General features: G+C 40.0%; 1 protein-coding gene across 3 annotated transcripts in view; it reads left to right on the top strand.

The window, feature by feature from the left end:
• CDH11 (cadherin 11) overlaps nucleotides 1-15,959 on the top strand; it is an 85,531-nt gene that overhangs the window by 37,804 nt on the left and 31,768 nt on the right. For all 3 annotated transcript variants that reach the window (XM_074582883.1, XM_074582884.1, XM_074582885.1), the window contains one exon: nucleotides 3,822-3,953. The gene's annotated coding sequence lies outside the window, so the exon portion shown is untranslated. The remainder of the gene's footprint in view (nucleotides 1-3,821; nucleotides 3,954-15,959) is intronic.

Genomic DNA, 15,959 nt, shown 5'->3' with positions numbered 1-15,959 from the left:
AGGGTCAGATTGCAAATTCACCGTACAACTGTGGAAAGCTCACATATTCCTAAATCTTGGCTTCTGTCTTGTGATTGGGAGCTTAAACCTGTGTTATTTTTATTTTGAATGTTGTTAGGCTCTTTTTTTTGCTTTTTAAACAGTATTGTTGTTTATTGTATACATTCTGAATATTTAATTTTCCCACTTGCATATCTGTTTAAGCATAGAACCATAGAATCTTCATGGTTGGAAAGGACCTTTGAGATCATCGAGTCCAACCAAACCCCCTACAATCTCTGCCACTAGAGCGTGCCCTGAAGTGCCGCATCTACACGTTTCTTAAACACCTCCAGGGATGGTGACAGGTTAGAAATTCCTGTATGTTTTGTAGCCTTGTAATAATTAGACACGGGATAAAAAGCTATTCAGCCGCTCGGCCCATTTGCCTGGGCCGTGTGAAAACATTGTTTCCCTATTGGATTTGCATAAGTAGTTTATGATCAATAATTCAATCAAGAAGTTTCAGTTTCTTCGGGTTTTAGTTCAGCCGTACGGATTAGTCTGGCACTTGGAATATGTTTGCTTGAGCAATACTTTAGACTGGTGGGGTTTTTCCTTAGTAATTGTGAATGGTTTCCATAAGCACTTCTCAAGTAAATTGTAATCAGATAACTGTTTATGGGGAAACCTGATGCAATGGAATTCTGACTATGTTAGGAAAGCTTTTTGAAGTTGCATATATATATATATATTTGGAATATATTAGTCTCTCTCACTCGTTTCTATGACAGCTGCCAGAATTTTCATTGGGCTTGAAAAAAGTTGCAATAATCTGGCGACCATTTCATTTCAGAAACTGATCCCTAGTGCCTTTGCATCTCTCCGTAACAAGGAGCTAAACATATAGTTATAAATCGACTGTTTAAATCCTTTTATGATTGTAAGTGTTTTGTCTCTATTTCATTAAACTCTCAGCTATGTTCCCAAGTTTATTCCTGCAATTGCTCTTCCGGAAATATTTAACTTTACAAGCACATTGGATACAATATTGCTCCAATCTGAGATCTTTGCAGATTTCTGATATTTTTCATCTATTTAGTGTGTGTAATGTACCTAGGTCTTTTTTATAGAGACAAATGTGGAGTCAGTGTCGTTCCCTGCTATCAGGAAAAGGGAAAACGAAGAGAGGGCAATAAATAGAGGTTTGGGGTTGGTTTGAGTTTCCTCGATTTAAATCTCCTGCTTTGCATGCTCCTTGATTGTATTAGTTTATTCATTTTGCCAAACAGACCACAAAGCTGTGAATATTTATTTAGTTCTGTTCCTAATAGTTTTTCTAATGGAGAATTATTTTGGTACAATGAAAGACATTTGTAAATGAAGCAGATAAGCCCTTTGGCAGACAAGGAGTGTTTTGTTCGACACAAGAATTCTATTGTCCACTGCTTTAGTTGTCAAGTGCCTGGGGAGCCCAGGATTTATGATGATGTTACAATGGCCCTTTCAGAGCGAAGCCTAAGAAGCTGTGAGATTCCGTTCCTCTGCTTTTCAGACTTTCAAATCTTTTTATCATGCAAGGACAATGCAGGATTCAGCTGCTTCTTAGGCCACAGGACTGCCCATTTAACATCAGGCATTGTGAAATAATTACCATAGTGACAATGGGGTTTGGGGTGGGTTTTTTCTCCTCTAACTAGCAACATTTCAAAATTGTTGGAGTTGTCACTTTCTATAAACTGACTCTGAAGACATGGCTTATTCTACAAAAAAAAGAGAAATCTTGTTAGGAGATTTGATTTAAAGTGCCACTGTGTCAAATCTATTTGGAGCATTGGAACTGTTTAATGGGTGTTTCTTGGAGTTTTCTTGTAATTATAATTGGACTTTGAAACAGCCTTCTGTAAATACAGCAGTTGTTTTTCTTTTGGCTTTTCTCCCTTTTGTAAAGGTGTTAGAGTTAGTAGACCCTTACTGTTGAAGTCATATTCCGATAAAAACACAATATGCAGTAAAAGTAATATCTGATACCTGTGTATCAATTAATCAGCTAAGCTGTCTTGTGCTGTAGTAATGATGGAATTCATTCAGCTGTCTTAAATCATGGTTTTCAGGAAAATTGATATCTGGAGGAGTTTCCTTGCTTGCTCTTAATATGAAGATTTATTTGCTTTAAATAGTGATTAGTGCTACAAAAATATTGATTTGTAACCTCTCATGTCTGTTTAAATGCACCATAACTGGAAAATGGAGCCTTTACTTGACAGTTAAATTATTATGTACGTGGGCACTTGGCTGGCTGGTGGTCAGGTCCACGTACAGAAAAAAGCTCAATAGTGCAGCAGGTCAGGTTGAGGACTGGTCGTATCTATTATCAACTATTTGCTGCTTTTAAAAGCAAAAGCACATCTTGAAAAAATTAGACCATAGGGATGTGTAAGAGGATATTTTGAGAAATGCTTATCTAAGCAACTTCAGATGTCTTGGGGAAAAGGAATCTTGAGCTGCAAAGTCATCTGTAAAGACGTTGTCATCTGTAAAGATATTGGACAAATTATCAAAATGAGAAAGTTTATTCAGGTTTAGTCTTTGTTTTCGTTCATTCATATGAATTGGGAATTAGTTCAAAAGGGGTCCTCTATAAAAAAAAAATCATTTGCTTGCAAAATTACCATTTTTACAAAATTACTATTTTTTGCAAGTAAAACTTGCTTGCTTTAACAGGGGTGCAAAGTGGATATAAAATGGAGGATTGGTATAGATGAGACAGCTTTAACAGTCAAGTACTGCAGAAAATTACTGATTTGGATGTATTAACCCAAATTACAGAGGCTGTTTTGCAATAATTCTTCCTAGAAATTCTCAATTAATAAATTTGAAAGTACTGGTAATCTAGCCTGATTTCTTTGGCCGGAATGAATCCTGGTCCTAAGATTCATTTAGTCCCCATTTGAGAGTCTGTCAGGGTATGAAATGAGCGTCAGAAATACGATGTCTACATCAGTACATAACTATAAATCACACCGAGTATTTCTTTTGCGTTCAGTCCCATTAACAATATTTTTTACTTGTGTGGGAACATGTTGTGTGTAACACACGGGATGAGGAGGGACTGCTCTGTGGAACTCTGAGCGTTCTCACCTTACTGATTTCAATTCAAGAAAAGACTTGCCTCGCCTCATGAGAAATGATTCAGCTGGTTTCTTTTCATTTCTGCGCCCTTTATACAGACTGTCTCAACTCACTATCCCATTTATAAAGGAATTTTAACCATCGAAACAAGCATAGATGAACTTCTTCCAGGCAAAGGCGCCTCTTGCTCCTTTTCTCCTTTCAAATGCCTTATCCTAGATATCCTTTCCCTACTGTAGTGGTAGTTCTGCTTACTAAAATAATCTACTCCCTTCTCCATCATAATGGTAAAAATACTAATTTTCTAATATGCCTTTAGAGCACTTGGAAATGTTCAAAGCACATCTTGTTGGCTAATGACATCTGCAGCTGTTACTTTTTTCCCTACAGTGTGTCTTGTATTGGGTAATGTTCCCAGAACAGATTTTTCCATAGAACTCTGTTTTTTCAGGAGATAACGAAAAAGAAGTGAAGGAATTTTGATATGGCCTCCAGCATTTTAGTTATGGGAACATTCTTGCAATAGTAAGTCTGTTAAGGTAAAAGCTGTTTATCAATTTTCTCCTTGGAATTATAAGTGTTATTTAATTGCTAGTCTTTAAACTCTCTTTAGGCTACTGTGATAGTTTATAGGCTTAGACTTTAGTTTTCTTTTATTACGGTACCAACATTGCATTTGGATTTCAAATGAGCTTTTTCATTCTTTGCAGCCAGAGCTGAAGTACTGGATAAGTGGCAGCAGAAAGCTCACATCCGCATTGTCATCGTAGTCTCGTTAAAGGGGTATTTCCAATGTGTGGAATATGCTACAGAAATTGGCAACGAGTTTCCAGTGGGTGAAGGTAAGTGGTACATCCAAACGTATGATCTGAGCGATGTCAGATACGCATAGCTGGTCTCTTGTTTCTGTAGTGTCTGCAATATTTGTGCAATATCGGGAATATTTCTGCAATGACTAATCTCTCGCTTGATGTGTGCTGTCAGCCAGTTTTTCTCATGCACCGTAGAACTTACCGTGATTGTTGTGATTGTCACTCAGGAGATCTGCTGCTGTAGGACATGGCCTTATGGTTGAAACCCTCTAATGTGTTGTATAATTGTTCATTTTAGTTAAAACTGAGGGGTAGGGGGGTTGGTTTGTTTTGCTTTTTGCCCTAAGGATTGTCTAGGAGCATCCTTCCACATCTGTCAAGCAAGGTTTGATAAGGTGCATTTTTTGGATCACAAAATCTCTTTTTTAAAACAAAACAAAATTTCTTGTTTAAAGGATCAGCGAACCTCTGGAAAACCCACAATGATGTAGCACTGAAGAACAGAAGTGTAAGAAATGTTCTGATATTTTGGCTTCCAACTTGATTTTATCAGTCAAAAAGATTCATGCTTTTCTTATTCTAGGCCTACATTAGTAAGTGATTAATTCCATATTTGGTTTATTTCCCCAATATTTTGTAAAATACCACTGAGCTTAATATAACAGCTGAGACTTGGATTAGAAAAAGAATTTAGTGGTGACTCTTAGGCTTCAGAGGAGGCAACTGTGGAAAGTGTGGAAATAGAGCAGCATGGAAAACCTTAGACCTAAAAATAGTTATATCTGCTGCTCTGGTGCCTTTAATTTTTCATGTCTTCTTTGACTTTCCGTTGTGCTATTACTGAAACCGGTGATTCCACAGAGGTGAGAATTGTCCACTTACAGGAGCATCCACGCTTTTTTAAAATTAACACAGAAACAGATTAAATGTAATAGATAATAAATATGTAAATACTAGCATTTTCACAGAACCAAAGGCATGATCCCATGTGAATTGTCTAGGATAAGGAGTACAAAGCCAGGATATTAAAGCTCTTTGTCTCGCTGACTCATTCACAGTTTTTACATTCAGTGCACTCAAGTCCTGCTTGACAGATGCTTCATTTCTGGGGAAACGTCCTTGAATGATGATAATCTTATTTCTGGCAGCCAAATGGGCCGTATACTTAAACATCCTTGTGAGCAGCTATATAGGAGATGTGTTTATGGTGTCCGCCGACTTGTTAAGGTAGACTGCAGCAATTACTATCAGGCTGAGACAGAGTGTATTTGACAGTGATACCAACAGCATTCAAGTCAATTTAGGTGGGAAATGTGTGAGCTCCTTTGCTGCTTAGGAAAAGCTGTGGCTCTGCCTGTGAGATTCTTATCCTGGCTATCCACTACACACAAGGGCCAAATTTTGCAAACAATGCTCAGTTCTTGTCCGGATGCAGCTTTTCACTAGAACGAAGTTAAAGAGTGTTTGGTTTGGCTGAAGACTCCCTGACTAGGTTTCAAATTCATATATGGGTATCGAGAAGACATAGCAAAAATATCTTAAATTAGTTTTGTGTTTGGTTTCTCCGAGTCTCCCCTCCATGCCCAGTTGTGTGAAGTTGGTCACCGCTGTTTCAGTTTGCCTCTTCTGGCATTTTCTTATATCTCACGTCAAGGTTTAGTTCAGGCCTCTTTCTGCTCTTCTTGTTCTTGACTTCAGAGCCACACTTCCAAGTAGATTTATTTTTTACAAATTAAAGGACTGCGAGGAATAACCTTAAGGGAAAACTTGAAAGCCCATCACTCTCATTTGTATATGAGAGTGAATTTACCAAACTCCCGTTTTTTTCATGTCTTATCTGAGAAACCGCTGTGTCTATTTTTGTAGACTTTTTTACCTTTCAGAGTTCAAGCAAATCATTTCTGAAAGAAAGCTTCCTGCAGAGTGACTGTGGGATGTTCCCCCTGCTTGGGGTGTGAAGTGCCTCCCTGCCAAAGAGGAGGAACAAGCACCGCTTCTGTTGATTATCATGTAAACCTGGGCATCCATATGCTTCTTAAATTCTCTTCTCTTCTCTTTGAAGGATCTTTCTTTCTTAAATTGTTTCCAGCTGTGCCTGTTCAGGAATGCAAATTTCCTGTTACAGTATCTAGATAATCAAAGAGTTGGGAAGGTAAATATTCATGTTGAACCGTGTTTGAAGGCAGAAAGAGCAGGGCAGACAGAAAGGCACTGCTGGTCTCATTGGGAGCTATAAGTAGTCTTGGCCACTCAGTCACACCGGAAGGTGGCCAGTAGCTTCGTTAAGTGGGAATATCCTGACTAGCGATTTCCTTCCTGTACTGCTTGGATTTGCTATACTGAAATTCCAGAGGGAGTGAGAGGAGGCACAACAGATAAATTCCTTCTCAGTTCTGTTACGCTGAAAAGCATTATGTATGAATAATGGGTCCATGGGACCCCCAAAAAAGAATACTGCCATATTTAAAACAACCCTGTCATATATGATGAGAAACTTGGATTCACTTACTAGATATATAAATCACTTTTATATGAGGTATACCTTACCTCTTTCATATATAACATCCTTTTTATTGTTTGTTTTTAATTCTCACAAAGTAAGCCTAGACTGTAATAGGAAAACCATGGTATTCCTGACATAAAAAGTAGATCAGGAAGGAAATTGTGGTATAGTTTTTTTTCTGCACAAATGCCAGGTGGAAAGAAGATTAATTTTCAGTTACTTGTAATCACCAGGTCCTATTAGAGTGCTAGCACGTTTAATGAGGCCTACATATCTGAACAGGAGGTGTTACATCTCCAATTGCCTGCTTTAACCTGTGTTACACGTCTCACTTCACTTCTATACATGTAGCCATTTATCTAGCTGTTAAGACCTGAAATTTTGAATTCTCCACTTCAACCCACAGAACTACAACACACAACAAACACCTAGTATATCTGCAGGGTTAGCTTATTGGATATATTTTTGGATGATGTTGGTAGTCTAACTGAAATAGGCTCATATATGAGGGCAAAAGCTTTGCTTTTAGTAGGATGATGTTTCAAAGGACATGGAATCCTTAGGTTCTTCTTAAAGTAGGGCCTGAGAGCGAAATGTTAAGAAGAGCAATCTGCCCGTGTCACTCTCATTTCACATAGTCTGTGAAACGAGATGGAGCTTGAATTTGTTACCTCTGCTTTGCTGGTGTTCTTCAAGACTTGTTTGAACTCAAATGCCTTTGGAAGTACAGTTAGAATAGTTCTAAGACATATATTCTGGTCAAACAGATACCAAAGAAGAACGATTATTTTGTTATAAATTATAAAGCCTTCTAAAAGACATCAAGTGGGCAAAACATAGAATCATGGAATGGTTTGGGTTGTAAGGGACCTTAAAGATCATCTTGTTCCAACCCCCTGCCATGATGGGCATTTCACACCACCCTTTCTCTTATATGTTCACACTGCCCTATCTCTTATAGCCTCAGTACCTCCTGATATGGACATTTTAGATTTTCCTACCTGCTTTTTAATAGAAAATTATTTCTATGAATTTCTGTTGCCTTGAAAGAATCTTGACTTTGTTGAAATGCGTAGTTTGTTGTTGGAAAGAACTAACTCGTACCTGAACTCAAATTCAGGTCACAGTGACGAAAAGTTTGTTACGGCTCAAATGCTGAATCAACTGAGCCGTCAAACATTCCTCTCTGCATTTTCCCAGGCTTCTGGGCAATCCCAGCCCCATTTGGGCTGCAGTGTGCTCTGCCCCACGGAAGAAGCCACAAGGAACTCCCGATGTTCCCCAGGGCATGAGATTTACCTAAGCAAAGGAGAGACTGCACTGCACGGACTGCAGGGGGTGGCCATCAGAGGAGAAAAAGGCATTAAAAGATTGATACATTGACTAAAAAACTCACCAGAAATCTAATCGCTGGTGAGTCAAAACAACTTTAAATGGTTTGGGTTTAGCTGTGAAATATGCGTTCTGGTAAAATTAATTTCTGACGAAATTTCCATAGTTATTTTAAAGGTGAGAAGTGTGAACCAAAAGCTAAACCAAAGTCTTTCAGAAACGATTTTGATGGGGATTTATCGAGAAAACTGATGTCAGCTTTAACTATAAATGCTCTCTATAGCTGCTGTCTTTGGACTTTAATAATAATAACAGCCATAATAATAGCATTTATTAAAATATACACCATCGTGCCTCCAAGGACACATACATATTCAGGGCTGGGAAAATAAGTGTAAGAGAAAACTAAATTCTGTGTCTTGCACATATATATTAGATATAAAAAGATTACTGTGTGCTTACCCCTTCAAAGTTTCATATGCAACAAAAACTACTCGGAAGCTAGTTTAGAGTCTCAAACGTGCATATTCTGTATGCTATAACATAAACCAAAATTTAGTGTATTTAATTCTTTTGAGGTATTTAACCAAACCCATTACTGCATTGTTAGTTGAAGAAAAACTTCTCAGAAATGGCTTCAGTATCTTTCAGGAATAGTTGCTAATATAACCGTTCAAACATGTGCAATTTATGTGGCTTTACTAATCGGTGTAAACACTAATAAAGTCACACAAGTTGTGATTGGTAAAATCTAACGTAATGCAAAGGATTTTCCCACTTTATTCCTGACAGCCTGCATTTGCAACCATTCGGTTACTTTATTTTAAAATGGCTTTTCAATTACATTCTAGTGCTGTGGGGGAAAGCCTTTTGACAAAGGCATGACATAAACCATTTATATTGCAGCTCCATCATAGTTCCCATAGCTAAACTAGACTGGACAGTTCATTAAAAAGAAAAATTAATAGTACAAGGTTGCAGGGAAACAATAACAGATTATGACTGGCCTGTGGCAGCCCACTGAATTCACGTAGTGGAATAAAAATGACTCCCCTGTCTCATAAATGAAGGTTTGTTCCAAGGTTTTAGGCAAAGTCTATACTTCTGTTCCTTTACAGGAAAAAACTATACAGTTTCTTGTCTATAAAAGCAATACTTTGTAATTCCTGCAGAAGATTTATATGTACCCTTTTGGGATGGAAAGCACATATTTCAATATACTTTGAATGCAAAATAATAAACATAATATAAAAGGGAATAGAACAGAACACACTAAACAGCTACATCAAAGAATAACCTTCTCAGAGATGGGCAGAGGCGTGGAGGGACAAAGCGAGGGTGGAATCAAGACTCATTCTGTCTTTTCTCATCTAAGGTGGTAACTGCTCTGGACCAGTCTAAAACTGCTATACTTCTGTGTGGCAAAACCAAAGGATTTGTGACTCAATGGCATTTCTTTTGGGTCCATTACCACTACCTGTGTAGCATCATATGTGATTTATCTCTTGCTTAAGGTTGTTCTTAAAAGGTATCATAGAGTCATAGGGTTGGAAGGGACCTCTGGAGATCATCTAGTCCAACCCCCCTGCCAGAGCAGGGTCACCCAGAGCAGGTTGCACAGGAACGTGTCCAGGTGGGTTTTGAATGTCTCCAGAGTTGGAGACTCCACCCCCTCTCTGGGCAGCCTGTTCCGGTGCTCTGCCACCCTCAGGGTAAAGAAGTTCCTCCTCATGTTTAAGTGGAACTTCCTATGCTCAAGTTTGTGCCCATTACCTCTTGTCCTGTCCCCGGGCACCACTGAAAAGAGCCTGGCCCCATCCTCCTGACACCCACCCTTTAAGTATTTATAAGTGTTGATAAGGTCCCCCCTCAGCCGTCTTTTTTCCAGACTGAAGAGACCCAAATCCCTCAGCCTTTCTTCATAGGAGAGGTGTTCCAGTCCCCTAATCATCCTGGTAGCCCTTTGCTGCACCCTCTCCAGCAGTTCCCTGTCCTTCTTGAACCGGGGAGCCCAGAACTGGACACAGCACTCCAGGTGCGGCCTCACCAAGGCAGAGTAGAGGGGGAGGATGACCTCCCTCGACCTGCTGGCCACACTCCTCTTGATGCCGCCCAGGATGCCATTGGCCTTTTTGGCCACAAGGGCACATTGCTGGCTCATGGTCATCCTGTTGTCCACCAGGACTCCCAGGTCTCTTTCAGCTGAGCTGCTCTCCAGCAGGTCAGCCCCCAACCTGTCCTGGTGCATGGGGTTGTTCCTTCCCAGGTGCAGCACCCTACACTTGCCCTTATTGAATTTCATAAGGTTCCTCTTTGCCCAAATCTCCAACCTGTCTAGGTCTCTCTGGATGGCGGCACAGCCTTCCGGTGTGTCAGCCGCCCCCCCCAGCTTTGTGTCACCAGCGAACTTGCTGAGGGTGCACTCTATCCCCTCATCCAGGTCATTGATGAATATATTGAAGAGGACTGGACCCAGTACTGACCCCTGGGGAACACCACTCGTCACTGACCTCCAATTAGACTCTGTGCCCCTATTCACTACCCTCTGAGCTCTGTCTTTCAACCAGTTATCTGTCCACCTTACTGTCCATTCATCTAACCCACTCTTCCTAAGCTTCCCTATGAGGATGCTGTGAGAGACTGTGTCGAATAATCAAGTCCTAATGGCCTCTTTCTAGATGTTACTGCATATTTTCCGAATTTCCTCAGAGTTTCATGGTTCAGGTTTTCTGTATAATTCTGGTATGTGTGGCAAGTACGCAGACTTATACTTTAATGTTGAAATCTGAGTTTTATTGTAGCAATGCTATAAATTCCTGTCTCAGAAGATATTTCAAACAATACGGGCTCTGGGATGCATTAACCATTTCTTTTGGCCGGTGGCCACAACCTTCTAATGAATTCAACAGGATAACAGGAGAGGCCAGAAAAGGGGAAGTCTGAGCCAATATAACGTTTGGAACCAAATACAGGACTGACCCACTGGGGTATTCTCTGGTTCTGTTTATGAACACGATCTTCTTTTAGAAACAACAGCCTAAAATACTGAAAAGTCATGGTAGTGGGATCTGATCCCCTTGTACTTTTACGGGTTTATATCTACTTTTACAGGAGAACTTGGGTACTTGGCCCTCCCATTCGCCCTTCTCTTCTTCCAAAATAGAAAACCAGAATATGTAACCTCAGAAGTCTGGTCACTCAGAGAGGCCTCCTGGCTGTCTTGGCTTAGTTCCATGCTATAAGCTATATTTTGTGAACCGAGGCTCCACTGAAGCCAAAATAACCAACCAATCAAAAGACTCTCCCTCGACCTCCTGCACCGTTTTCATACTTCCACTGCGGGCGGCACGTGTAAGTTGCAGCATGTTGGAGAGAAGAATGTTTCTCTCGATTTTTAAAGGGAATGTGTTTGCACAAACATTTAGCGCTCCCTAACGAGCTGTTCATTTCAAGACCGGGTACTAACTGCAGACTTCGCTGCTATGCTCTTCTGTTGCCATGTCCAAAGGTACCAATTCCCTCTCCTCTGCCCCGCGTCAGGCACAGGAGAGAACAGCCCTGTCGCAGGGAACAGGCTTTCAGTGAATCACAATGACTCACTCCAAGGAAAGCTCGACAAAGACTGTGTTGTGCTGTGTCACAGTAAAGCTAGTGACCCCGTGGTTACTGCTACTTTGCTGCGTGCAGGATAAACACAATGATACAATAGTTGTGCATTCAAGAAACCTCGCATCAAACGGAATGACCTTTTTTCTCCTTGTAGATCTGTAGTGATGAAAAAGTGCTTTCATTTAACAAATATAAAGATCAATTAAATATTTAAGTGGGAAAACTTCCCAGCAAATAATAGAATGGTAATGGCTTTTTTAATAACTGTGAAACCCAACTCTCCTAAGCCGAGGTTGGTGTTCTGTTGGCCCCATTGTTATCCAGATTACTGCTGCTCCCCACGTCCTGCTGCTCCCCTCAGCCCAGGCTCCGTGTCCTTTAACGGGAGCTCACACATGGTTGACAAAGTTGTCTTCTGTTCGACTGAACCGCTTTGCCTGCGAGCAGTGACCGGTGTGTTGCATCCAGGTTTCAGACTGGGTTGCTTGAAGTCGCCTTAGTTTATTGTGCTCCAGCTTGTGCAGCTCACTCAGGCCAAAGGAAAAAAACTTATATGTAAAGCCAAGAATGTACTGTTAACCTAAAGTCTTAAAAGCCTAACGAAAGAATTATTAGTTGACCAGTGTTGAGCTCTTGTATGAGTTATACACGGTTAAAAGCGATGCACACGAGCTTTCTAGTATCTGGTGTCGCTCTTGCCATCAGCTGCCTCCCAGGCAGATGTCTTCAGGCAGGGATGGGGATGGAGGACCCCTGCATCCCAGAGCCATACAATGATGGTTTCTTCTTCCTCCTCACTCTAGAATCCACCTGGAGACAGTTTTATGTTTGCTAACGTGCTCTGCATGTCCACACCTTGCACTTTCTTCATTGGTCTGTAGTTCCACATCACATCCCGTTTTCCTCAGAATGGGTGTGATTTACATATATTGAATATTGTCCTTTGCTCTCCGTGTTATCTCTAAAACTGGTTTTGTGCAGCTTCCGAGATTGCATCCGTTCAGTGGCCGGTAGCTGACCCCTGCTGAGCAGTTTACAGCCCTGGGGCCTCTGCTATCATCTTGTACCTGGACTTTCAAATCTCCTCCTATCATGCCATGCCTGTCTCTGTGCTGCATTTTATGCAGGGGTCACAGATAGTGCGTTCCATACAGAATAGTGAATTGTTATCCATTCATTACAAATATATACACAAATCAACAGTATTACATGAGATATCAAGGAGGAACTCTTTGCTGTGAGGGCGGTGAGCCCCGGCCCAGGTTGCCCAGAGAAGCTGTGGCTGCCCCATCCCTGGAGGTGTTCAAGGCCAGGTTGGACGGGGCTTGGAGCAGCCTGGGCTGGTGGGAGGTGTCCCTGCCCAGGGCAGGGGGTGGCACTGGGTGTGCTTTAAGGTCCCTTCCAACCCAAACCATTCTATGATTCTATTACAACACACAGTCATCCAAAGCTAAACGAAAAGCCCAAACAAATTAAGCAATAGTCACCTGGTCCTTCGATAACCTGTTATAGCCGAATAAGCTAACCAAAACCAAGCCCCAGGCAGGCCAAAACAAGTCCTGGTAGGTCCCGAGGCCTGTGCTGTCAGCATCACACACAGCCTTTGGCATGTTGCAAGCGATGGTAACGCCGTTTTACTGACTTACAAAGCTCTGCAATTTTAACAAGTTCATGTTACACGTGGAAAATTATTTTTTTACACTATTTAATTAAACCCCATTATCGAACAAGCATTTAGTAAACATTCATATTAGCAGTCTTATTCTTACATAATCATTCATGTCATGTATTATCGTTGAGTTCAGTTATAGCTGTGCTTACAAATAGCAGAGCATAATAAAAGTGTCTGCGTATGACCTTCATAATGAGTACTTCCTGCTTATAATATATATTTATCATTCTTTGGGTCTGATTCTAAGCTCACTTACTGAAGCTTAAGCCAGAAGGGGTCTAGAAAATTTGCACAAAGAGTTTTAAAAAAAATCATGTTAAGTTTTTTAAGGCAATGTTTATCCTGCCAGCCATTACATCTGAACAAGAAATACGTCTGTCTGTTCAGAAAGATGTTCCCAGTTCTTGGATGAGTCCCCAGATCCAGTTTCTCCAGCTGGTGTCTGTCTGGTGCTTTATTCTCTCTGACCACTGGATTTCCAGGAAGCTATTTTTGATTGTAGGTGCAGTACAAATGGTACCAAACCGTTCCTTTTGCTCACTCTTGTGAGTTTTTGAGTTGAAAACACTGTTTTGTTCTTCAAAGTGGCAAGAAAATACAGGATTAGCATTGTAGAAGCGCATGATATCACTGTCCTTGGTGTGATATTGTAAAGACACCATAAGGAAATTCAAATACTAATCTATATAGGTTAGTCTTATGCAACCTTATATTATTTACCAAAGAGATTTAAAAGAAAAAGGAAGATGGGAGTGTTCATCCTTATGCACAAAGAAAAACATACCCACTGAGGTTTCCCATAGGCTTTTAAATTAAAAACTCCAGATTCTTTGTAAAGTGAGCAAAACCAGCAAGCATCAGTATTGCGTTTAAGTTCTGTGAAGTCTGAGATACCAGAATAGACCAGAGAACAAGGTAGGGGGTTATGTCAGTCTGTTCTGATGGTTAAATCAGTGGATGCTACAGGTTGCTTAGGAGTTGTATGTCAAATTTCCACAAATAACAGGGAAATCTTTAGCAAAGTTAAAAAAACCTAATCTGAAAAAAAAGACATAAACAAAACTCATGGTACGCTCAACACACTGCAACTAGCAATTTTAGCCTGACTTGTAAGCAAGAGGAAAAGTACAGATAAAAGAAAGTCATGTATTTAGAAATTACTTGAAACTGTGAAAGCCTCATTTCTCTGTATCGAAGATGATAAAATTCACAGAGATGAGAGGTATTAGATCTGATGAATTGCCGTACACAGAACCTTCTTTAACCCAGTCTCCAAAGCCTTATGCTCTTGCGAACGTGATGTATTTGCACTCACATGGAGAATGCTATTTTATACAATACGCTTGGTCATTAGTCTTGGGCTTTCAATCACCTTCATCTTGTCCACCAGCTACTTCCTTCTAACATGGTAATTTGAGCTTCTAGCTCACACTAGCTCTCTTGGGCTTAACGCATATGGTCTTTAAAAGCTTTCTATTGACACAACTTCCATTTTCTTTCTCTATGCACTCCCAGGACTGTCAGCAGTCATTTTAGTTTAATTCTTATTTCAACCGTCAAGTCGACATTTCCTTTACAAAAACTAAAAAGGTCCAAAGTTTCTAAGTATTCCATCCTTCTTCCAATAAGTCTAACAAGTACCAATGTATTTAGAAAGATTATGTTTGGTGACAGACTCTCTCAGCTCTCTTTACGCTAATAGTTCCTTTTCCAGAGAAAACATAATTACTCCAAGAGCAATTTATTTAATTACCATTATGGGAGACTTCAAAGGAAATTTGTTGGATTGAAATAGTGATATCACCCTGGCAACTTTTTGAGAAGAACATTTTGGTAGAAAATACGCTGAATGCAAGGGTATGTTTAATGTGAAAGAAATGCCTAATCCTATTCTTTAGACTGAAGCTTTCAGTCTTTAATATATAGGGGGGTGTATGTATATATACACACATGTACATTAATTATTTTTATTACTATTATTGGCCTCTATTTTTTCATCTATGAATATAAATTCTTTCTCCTGTAGTCTCCTCACATTAAGGTCATTCCATCCAAAACTTATACTGTTCTCAATCCAGCAGTTCTACCAAGTGGTACCAAGAGTCAGGTTCTTTTCCTCTTTCACAAGCTCATGTTTAAGTAACACTTTGCTGGTTTTCACTAGGGAGAAAACTATCTGCTATTGGTTTGGAAGCTAAAGCTTTACCTGACTGGACACACATTCATTCACGCTTGAGTACTTTTTTTACTGTCCCATTGGTTAAAAAAGACATTTGTGATGTAAGATGCAGAAATCTAAGACTGATGATCTAAGATGCAGATACATGCCACAAGTCCTGATTATTGCACTTTTAAGGTCAGGACTTGCCCTTGACGTCAGAGAAATCGTGGTAAAAGGTAGAGTATGTATATCTCCAAAACATATAACGCATTTCCAGAATACCAGCCTAATTTTAAAAAATGCCCTTTGTTGCTCATTTCCCATGACCAGCTTTCTGTGAAACATCGGTTTCTGAAACCAGGGCTTTTATGCTGGAGCAGCTATAGGTTCGAGGTATTTAAATTCTGCCTCTTCTGCATGATATCATGGCACCAAACATTATTCCAACCTTAGCAAGGCACTGCCTTAAAACTATTGTTGTTAATGGTTTCTATCAGAAGAATAGAAATGAAGTGTTTTGTCACAATCATCTGTAATTACAAGTCAGAAACAGTGCCAGTCCCTAATCTCGGGGATGTATTAGTGTTCCGTGTGATCGGTTAGAAATACGTAATGAGCAGGTTTAACTCAAAACGAATTATGTTCATGCAAAATATACTGAATCATTTGGCCTTTTTTGCATGAAAAACAAATTTTAATTGCAAGCTGACAAGTCTGTCTTTTTTGTGCTATTTATATGCTTAGCATCTAATTGTGTCA

The sequence above is a fragment of the Larus michahellis genome, chromosome 4, assembly GCF_964199755.1.
Source record: "Larus michahellis chromosome 4, bLarMic1.1, whole genome shotgun sequence".
Classification (NCBI taxonomy): domain Eukaryota; kingdom Metazoa; phylum Chordata; class Aves; order Charadriiformes; family Laridae; genus Larus; species Larus michahellis.
This window is presented reverse-complemented; position numbering and strand designations above follow the sequence as displayed.